Source organism: Charadrius vociferus, unplaced genomic scaffold (genome assembly GCF_000708025.1).
Source record: "Charadrius vociferus isolate BGI_N301 unplaced genomic scaffold, ASM70802v2 scaffold325, whole genome shotgun sequence".
Lineage (NCBI taxonomy): Eukaryota > Metazoa > Chordata > Aves > Charadriiformes > Charadriidae > Charadrius > Charadrius vociferus.
In genome coordinates this window covers 2,755,709-2,765,317 of record NW_009648526.1, presented here as the reverse complement: position 1 = coordinate 2,765,317, position 9,609 = coordinate 2,755,709, and positions in this window count along the sequence as shown.

The window sequence follows — 9,609 nt, the reverse complement described above, 5'->3', positions numbered from 1 at the left end:
GGTTAGGAAAGCCGAAGGGGCCGGTTAGGAAAGCCGAAGGAGCCGCCCAGGGGCGTCCCGGGCGGGGGGACTCCCGCTGCGGGGCGGCAGCGCCCGAAATGGCTCTTCCCTGCGCGGGGGGAAACTCGTGTCTCCCGCTCCGTCCCGCCGCCTCGGGCTCCCCGCCCGCTCTCTACCGGGAGAGAAACACGGGCGCAGCGTTAAATACCGGCGCGGCGGCCGCGTGCGCCCCGGAAAACTCCCCTTCTTCCAGCTGGTCGTCCAAGAAATGAACCTGAACGCCATCAGTGGCAAAGCGAAAAGTTTAAATCAAAAAGCGACTTTAAATTCACACAGGAGGTGGTTTGGGTACTTACGCTGTTTAAGCCAACCTTTGTTAAATGAACTAAAAGCAACTAACAAGTTGAAGTTAAAAGCAACATCTTTTCTTGTTTTTACAGTACCCTACTACTTAAAAAGGAGTAAGTAGTCCCAGGAGGTTTACACTAGCTTAATAAAATTAATCTAAAATGATACTGTCTTCAGGGGTGACTTAAAAAAAATCAATATGATATAAAGCTTAATTTAAATAAACACCTAAGCAAAGCGTTCATTGACCCAAAAGCAGATCGCTATCCCTGGAGAAAAAAGTTCCTCCTGCCAGGGTACCCAGACCTTCCCACGCAGCGGCCCCCGGCCGGGCCAGGCCCGGCTGCCAGAAGGACAGGCTGCTGCCAGAGCCAGCGCTTCGAAGCACTGCAGTTTAAGAAAACTCATTTATAAACTCAGAAGGCACAGATTACAACAAGGAATAATGTAAGAGAGATTATAACAGGGAGTTATTTTCAGTGAGGAAATGAATACAAGGTGAGCAGTTTTGAAATATCCCTAGGATAAGCATTACTGCTGAAACCAACAGGGCAAAGCATCTTTCACCAAGAAGGTCTCCCACACTGCAAGACGTTGGTTAGAGAGTCAGAACAGAGTTCATCTGCAGAGAGGATGAAGCATGAGTATCCCCATTTTTAGCCTGCTTTCCTAAGGAAACCACTTGCAGACAACTACACTGTGCTCATGTGGATGGATGTGTTCCCTTAATAAATCATAAACTAGTTTGCTAATTTCAACGGAGGAAAATGAGGAGATCACATTCACACAGATTGAACAGAATCAGGGATTAAAGCAGAAAAAGAGGAGATTGTGTTGGTGTACCTACTGAGGGAAAGACTAGTCGAGGTCAATCCTCGTCAGCGACCAAAGAACCCAGACAGAGGATGCAAAGCCAGAGAATGTAACTTTAGGTAGTTTCTCTTCTGGCAGAACAATTTCTGGTATTCTGCCTGCTATCAGGAGCTGGAACCAGCAATCTGTTTTACACAGACGTTTTTGAACATTTCCCCATCTCCAAAGTTTCACAGGAGCCAGGAAATAATTGCTTTAATGTAATCAAAAGCCATATAAGCCACAGATAATGTTTTCCACTCTAAAATTGCTTGAAAGAATGTCACTGAAGTCTGACTACAGCCATTCATCAGCCAGTCCCAGATGGGCCTCTCATGCATGAGATTCCCACTGAGCACCAATTCCCTCCTTGGCACTGAAGGGAACAGGTTCTCTCTCTCGCACAACTAATGGACCATCAGATTACACATTCTGGGGAAGTAGGAGATGACAGAAAAGGCCAAATTCACAGAGGAAAATCACAGCTTTGAAGAATAGTAGGAACTCATTATACCAAGCACATAGAACTACACTTTTAAGTCACACTGAAAAAGTTTGATTTCTTAAATCAGTGGAGTAACAATACATTGGGGTTAGTGTTGTTTTCTGTTATTGGTTTGGGGTCTTTTTAAGGTTTTAGGAAGAAAAAAAGTCTTAAAGGTTAAGTTCTATTTGAAGACTGCAGCCACCTCATCTCAGGTGGACTCTCACATGAAAAAAATTGTGAATATTCAAGTATTTTCCTCCTCACAGGTTATCATGATTGCTTTGTTCAACAACACCGGCAGAGCCCATCAGATTAATTTTCATTTGGGAATACAATTGTGGGTGGTCTCCTTGTCATACGTATTTATAGTTTCATTCTAATTATATAAATATTTCTGTTCGAAATAAGGGACAGTCTTTCAAGTGGTCCGTTCATAGAACTATTGACTAACTACATTTAATGTTCTTTTTACATTAATAATTTAGGATTGAGGTCCACAAAATATATCTCATCACCCATAATTTGCCCTTATGTGGCTATTATATAGTAAAATCTGGGGGAGTTGACTCAATTATTGAAGACACTTGATTATCTAAGATCCAGAAAATCCTGGTTATCTGTCTCAGAGTGGAAAAAATCCCAGTTTCAGAAATAATGATGTGCTAGGATTACTGTGTATAGCATATCGCTATTTTAACCATAAAGTGTTTCCATGACAGACATGCAAATATTCAAGGCCAGAGGACTTCAACAATGGTACCCATGCTTTTGATGAACTAGTTTGCATTATCTCATCTGATCCCCTCTTTTATCATATGTAGATGAGACATCTTGTGCATTCACATGGTTTTGACATTGTCACATGCAGATACTTCTTGCAACTACTAGTTTCCAGATGCTACAGAATAGTACAGCGTCCTACTCAGCAATGTGCCCAACAGGAATCTTATGAGTTTGCACTCAAACTAGAAACTAACATAGAAAATTGCGCACATTACACCATGTAGTAGGTAGTTCCGTACAGGTCTCAAGTCTAGAGCTAAAGTATGCTTCAAGGAAAGTGAATTTTTTAGGTTTTAGTTTTACCTTTCTTTTTTTTGGGAGGGGTTTACTTTCTAAACAGCATATTTCTGCTTTCAGTTGTGTGCTTATACAGCATTAGTTATAACTTCCAGAGCCATCATAAATCACTGGTAATCCTACCCTAACTGCAGGTCCTCCTGGAGAGATGGTAGCACGTGTCAAACAGAGGCTTCTGAATGAAATATGACCTTTAATCAAGTTTCAACAGCTTATAAGAACAGAGAACATAAGAAAGACCATGCTGCTCAGACCAAGGGTCCACCTAGCCCAGCAGCCTGTCTCCAAGATGACAACCCAGTATAGTGTCCATTCTTTTCAGTTTAATCTCTCATATATTCTCAATGTAGCAAGTATTCAGTGGAATTCTGGAGAGCCGAGACGGGTTTGGCCCTGTGCCTGTTCCTGCTATTTCATAGTTTCCAGAGGAAGAAAAAACCATTAGCCAGTAAGGGACGCTGAGGAAGTATGTAAGAACCAGGCATGAGCAGAGTCATCCTGTATCTGGGACATTCCCCCTTCCACCAATAAGAATTTAAGAATTTCTCAAGCAAGAAGGTGCATTTGATTGATTATTGTTCTTAATGGCTACTGAAGGCTTATCAGGCTTACGAATTTCTCTGGTTCATATTGAACTGTTTTAACTACTCAGCAGTTGTACTTGTAGACATGAAAAAAAGAGTCAGCAAGTAATGAAACTTTTTAATACTGTCAATGGGGCAAACATATTCCATGAGGGCAACTCTTTGGAAGTCAGTAAGGGAGATCCAAGTCTTGAGGGGGAAGACTTGTATTTGTTCTCCATCAAATACAGGATAAATATATTGCCATTGAAAGCTCTAATGGCCAAGTTTGACTTCTGAGAAAATCTGTGATTTTAGTCAGTCATTTTACATTCCTTACATCACCTTATCTCTAGTTGTAAAATTAAGATTTTACAATATGGAACATACTGTGATTAGCCCAGAGTTTCATTTGCTACTATATGCAAACTGTTGGGCTGACCAAGCAGAATGGTTACAGGCCAGTCTCTCTCTGCATGTGCTTTAGTGGCCTCAGGGTCTTCTACCCAGATTCTTATTTTCATGAAACTTGTAGGGATTTAGTATCTAAGACAAACACTCTCTGTTAAATTGGATTAAAACTGGGAAATACATTTAAAGATGATTGGAAAGACAGACAAACAGATGAACTGGTACTGCAACCGCATAAAGATATCTTCCATAAAGAAAAAACAGAATAAAAGCAGTTGTAAAAGGTACTTGCCATGATATTGTTCTGATTGAAGTCAATGGATATGAAGCTATTGGCTTCAAAGGAGGACCAAAGTATAACCCGTCTAGTGTCCCTTTGGTAATATTTCCAGCACAAACGTCATAGCCTGTCAAAATAATTCATATTACATGTGGAAATTTTTCATTAAGTTCCATAAGAAAAACTGTTATTTCAAAGTTGAGAGATTTTTCTAACATTGTTTCATATTAATCCCCTCTTTTTCAAACTGCACAAAAAATTCAAATTAGTTGTATAGCTCAAGGCAATTCCAAAGTTTACATTCATTGTTGATGGTGATTGAAGCGATGGTTATTAGAGACCTGAGCAGCTGCATTGCCATCAGGGTCCTGGCGCAGAACTGAAAATTGAGGGGTTGCTGAGCCCAAGCTGAAGTTCAGAACATACTTTTATCTCTATGAGGCAAGAATTATGGTACAGTTTGCAAATTTTTTTCCATATGAGACTCAGCTTAAGGTTTTTGAAAGGCTACTGTTGCATAATTAAGTTTGAATACTGCTTTCCACTTTATAGCTTTAAATATTACAGTCCTTGTTCTTATTTTTAATGTTAAGGAAAATACTTTGGCAGCACAAACAGACGACTTGAAGCAGCATCTTGCTCCCCTGAACCATCTGAAAGTTTTAGGTTTCTCATCAGTGGAGCTATGATTTTCTCTCTGGGCTTTCAACTCTGCCAATAATCGAGTAACTTTGTATAGGTCAGTTTCATTTTCTTTATCTCAATTGCCTCACATGTAAAATGAGAGTAGACAATAACCTCTCTTAAAGGGTTGCCAAGAGGAACTAAACTATAAGATCTTCAAATGAAACACATAGTAAAAAAAAAAGGTTTTAAGTAATTTAACATTTAAAACTAAAAGTGAGTAATATTCTGCATACCTACATGACTGTATTTTAATTTTGGATTATAGGATAGATGTACATAAAAAAACCCTTAGGTAATTTATACAAGTTACCACTAGGATTATACTACCTTCATTTTAAAAAAGCTAATAATGTTAATCTAGCAAAAACCTCATTCTTACTACTTCCTACGCAAAGATTTAAAGATACACCGTCCTACAACTTCTTTAAATATCTTTTCAAACTTTATGAGAAATATATTAACAAATTACTGCCTGTAGAAGTATTACTAGAATGTATACGTGACCTGCATTTCCTAACAGCTGTACAATACCTACAAAATATCTTAAGATTCTACTACCTGTGAAAGCAAGGATTTTCTTTTTTTGTATGCAGACTATAAATTTAACTTTCCACGTAAAATCCCACTCACCCAATTTCTCCGATCATGTTTTAAAACATGCATTAATTTCAATAGGAAACAGTTTCTATGGTTTCACCTTCTACCTGATATTATAAAACCACTGTGAAACGTATGTTGCAACTCAGTATCAATATAGCCTTTAAACTCTCTTTAAATCAAATAACGAAGCAGGAAGTATTAGAGTATCAGCTAAGTGAGACCTGCTCGTTGGGCGGAGGTGTTGTTTGTTGGGTTTCTTGGTTTTACGCTGCAGCTGTGTATTCATATATTCCATTTATGGTGGTTAAGCTGGAATGGTAAATTAACATGGGGTACGTATATGTAAAAATGAAAAAGTTTTACTCCTTAGTCTGTGAGACAAGGCCATTTCTTGGACAACTCCAAACAAGCAGGAAAATTTCTTCATAGTAAATTTTACAGCTATTTGGGCATTTGCAGATTATAAATAAAATAAAACATTATAGATACTTACATGAGTTATTACTTATTTGCATTTCACATTTTCAGAATGTATTTTTCACCCCTCCATTATAGGATACACAATTCCCAAACAGGACAGTAGAGGGTTAAGAGGTCCAGAACTGTAATATCCATGTATGCCATATGTATATAACTGCCATGACACAAGAGAACACCAGAACTGTTACCTTTTGTATCATGATATTCATGATACTGGTCTTGTGACCTGCTCAGTGCCACCTTCTTGGTCTGACTTAGCTCGGCTGTACCTAGGATAACTGTTCATCCCCGTACAACATTTGATTCATTGACCTTCTGAGGTCCCTTCCAGCGTAAATTATCCTATGGTCTTGTGATCCTATCATTCTTCATATTAGTTGGTTTAACATTTCTTTTAAGTCCTCACACCAGCAGAGAAATTGCTCACAAAGAATGGCTATTGGTACATAAAACTTTCTCACAGAGGATGGAATGATGATACCTCTGACCTACAGTCAGCCTTTAGAAAGGTTAACAATGAAATATCAAGATAGTCTCTCAAACGTAGCAAAAAAAATCAAAACAATTTGTTTAGCATGATGTAAAGCTAAGTTAAAACTAGGGCAGAAAGCTTTTGGGGGAATAGACACATCATGGAAAAAAAAAGTGGCTGCTGCCACTGCCACCCTGCAGGGCCTTACAAGATATCATGGAATGTGTCAATGTGATTTATTTTTATGAATTATTCCTATGGGCATTATGTATGTATTCTGTGAAGATTAAAAGGAGTTGTTTCCTTAGAGATACTATATTACGAATCACTATAATGTTATAGTTTAATTTTATAAAAGATTCCACTCACTGAAAATATAATAGAATAAATATTGTATACCAATTCTATCACAGAACGATTCACAAGGCCGAATTTTTTAAAGCCAATGAAGTTAGAAGAGATGAGGCAATGAGCAAAAGTATTTTCCAATTTTGAAGCCATATACTCAGAGACATAGTTCCTGTATTGTAGGATTGAATTTTCTTAATTATATCTGTTAGCCCTTCAAGAACTTATGAAGTGGTTCCCACTGTTGCTTGACTTTTTTTTTTTTAATAAGAGGTTACCGGTCTGTCAATTGCCTCTAGAGGCACCAGTTTCAGAAGAATCTGTAATTTCAACCCACATCGAGCAAGACTGATTACCCCGAAAACATTCTTTCCAGTGGATTTTGTGTATTTCTAATAAACCATACTGAAGGTCACACTACACTTTATACAGGACTACTAAGTTTCTATAATAATTAATCACAATAGAATAGAATATTTTTCTGTGCAGTGCAGAAGCTCCAAGAGTGCGCAGCCTATTTGTTTCAGCATCAGAAAGCATTTAATGAATGGTGTCTCGAGCCTGTACTGATTACCTTCTTGGTTCTGACCACAGTTAGGAAGTTTCTACCAGAGTACAGTTATTTCTAATGGATGCCAATTTTGATGTAGACAGTACTCCCTATACTTTTAGTCATTGCTGCCCGGGAAAACTGTCACTGGGTGCAGGAAGACTGTCAGAATTCTCTTTTGCTAAAACCTTCTAGGACTAGACTTGGCTGTTGACTATGGCTGATATCCACGCCGAAGGGCTCAACTGTGAACTGTGCTCATTTTGTCAGATACAACCTGAACATGTTTAAAGCTTTAGGCACTATAGAAGGCTTCGTTCCTGTGCATGACAGGACACGAAAACAATCCATATTTCCACTTTATACATAAAGCAAATATCTACTTCTAAATAAAAAAAAGGGTCTCATATCATTAATTTTGAAGATTATTAGTTCATTTAATTTTGTGTGTATATAGGTAACTATTGTCATCTTTTCATACTTCTATATTCCTTTTTTTTTTCTCCTTTCTGTCTCATAGTGTGTTGCGATTAGGGTAAGCTCTTCATTCTTAGAATGTTTTATCTTCATCATCAAATGCAAATTCTTGTGGCAGACCACTTATTCACAAGAATGTAACTGTACTTGTGCATTAGTTATATACCTATATATCTACATACATATTTATATGTATTCATGTTAACTATACCACAAGGTGCTTGAAGAGACATATTATAAAATAATTGTTAAAAACTTTATCTATTAAATCAAAATTTGTTTTTAACAGATGTCCCAGGTACTTACTTGAGAACAGAGTATCTCTAATATAGATTTAGTTCTAGTTAAATGAACTTCTTAAAAACACCCATAGATACAAAAGAGAAATCAGGAAAATTGATTCTGTCACATTCTAGAGGTAGTTATAAGACAATTTGTCACTTATGAAGGGACTTCAAAAGCTCGTGAGCATTTGGGGGACCATGTATCAGAAAGGAAGTCAAATTCATAAATAACTCACCAAGTGTTACAGGAGGATGAGAACAATCCTGGGTATCTTAGAAAATAGTGATATACATTCAAATGCTGTTCCAGAGTAACAAGGTACCTGGGGAATGGAAAGCACATATAAATGTTATTCTGTTTTTTCTACATGTGTATTCTCTTCATGTCTCTAATGGCAAAAGGACACTGGCTTAGAAATCACATCACAAAATCTGCTGTTCCATGTCAAGGCCCTGAGTGCAGTAATAAGCTCTCTCTGTAATTGCTCTGATCAGCCTCTCCTGAGGTCTCCCCACACCTTTGACCAGCGACTCTATTTAAGCTCAGGTTGGGGCTTTCAGTTCCCTTTTTGGGCTGTATCTTAGGTCTGCCTGCTGCTGACCCTCTTCCTGAAGTGCTGTTGTGCATCCCTTGATGGACCTTGGACCCTGTCCTGCCTGATGATCACTGGACCACTGATAGGACCTGTTGCTGTTGCTATCCTGCTCTGCTTGCCTGTCTCTGTGCTGTGGGACTGAGTCTTGAGGTGAGGGCCTTGCCTAGTCTGTGCTGCAGCCACCCCTTAGCGGCCAGCTCAGCTTCCCTGAGGCAGCAACCTGCTCTTGCTACTCCCTGACTTTGTGCTTGAACTGCATTCCTAAAGAGAAACATTGTGAAAAGAATTCCTGCAGTATTAGCAATGTGGAAAATTTGTAATTAAGTAAGTGAAGTCTTCACTTACCTTATGACAGAAAGGTAAGCTGCAGCCAGACTGATGGTCCCTTTCCGGGCTTGCAGTTTGTGCCTAGTTCCTTCGGTATTCCTCAGATATTCCTCAAAGCTATTCCTCAGATAGCTTTGGAGTCTACACAGACCAGTGCAAAAGTACACAGTCTGTGATACCACCCAGGTAGTTACTGTTGTAATAAATAGTGAGAGATTACTTTTATATAAGAGACAACTGTTACAATAAACACACACGTCTTTTATAATGTAGTAGCATATAAGCAATGGGGCAATTACCGGAAAACAATTACTGCAAGAAATGTGTTTCATGACTGAGGACCATCTTGGCCATTAATAAGTCTTGACCATTACATTTGCATTTTGTTGTGAGAGAACAGGAAAAACGTGTGCTTTTTTATAAAACATGAAGCTCTCTGTACTACCTTCCAGAGATTTCTCAAGCGGGATGGCAGCTTACCTTGTCCATCCATTGCACAATTTCAACTTTTAAAACATGTTTTAAAGAGTTAAGTACTAACCAAAATTTTTGCATCCATGCAAAGTCAGTCTCACTGAGTCATTTATCAGTGAAGTGTTAGGAATGAGTCATAACTTTATGAGGTGCCATTTTTCTATAGTATGTTAAATGCAAAAGCATGTCAAACATATTGCCGCTGAGGGTTATTGTTAAGTCTGTCTGTTCAAAACAATGTTTGCTGTATCTCATACAGCTTGAAGTCTAAATTAAACGAGCTGCTTTGCTGC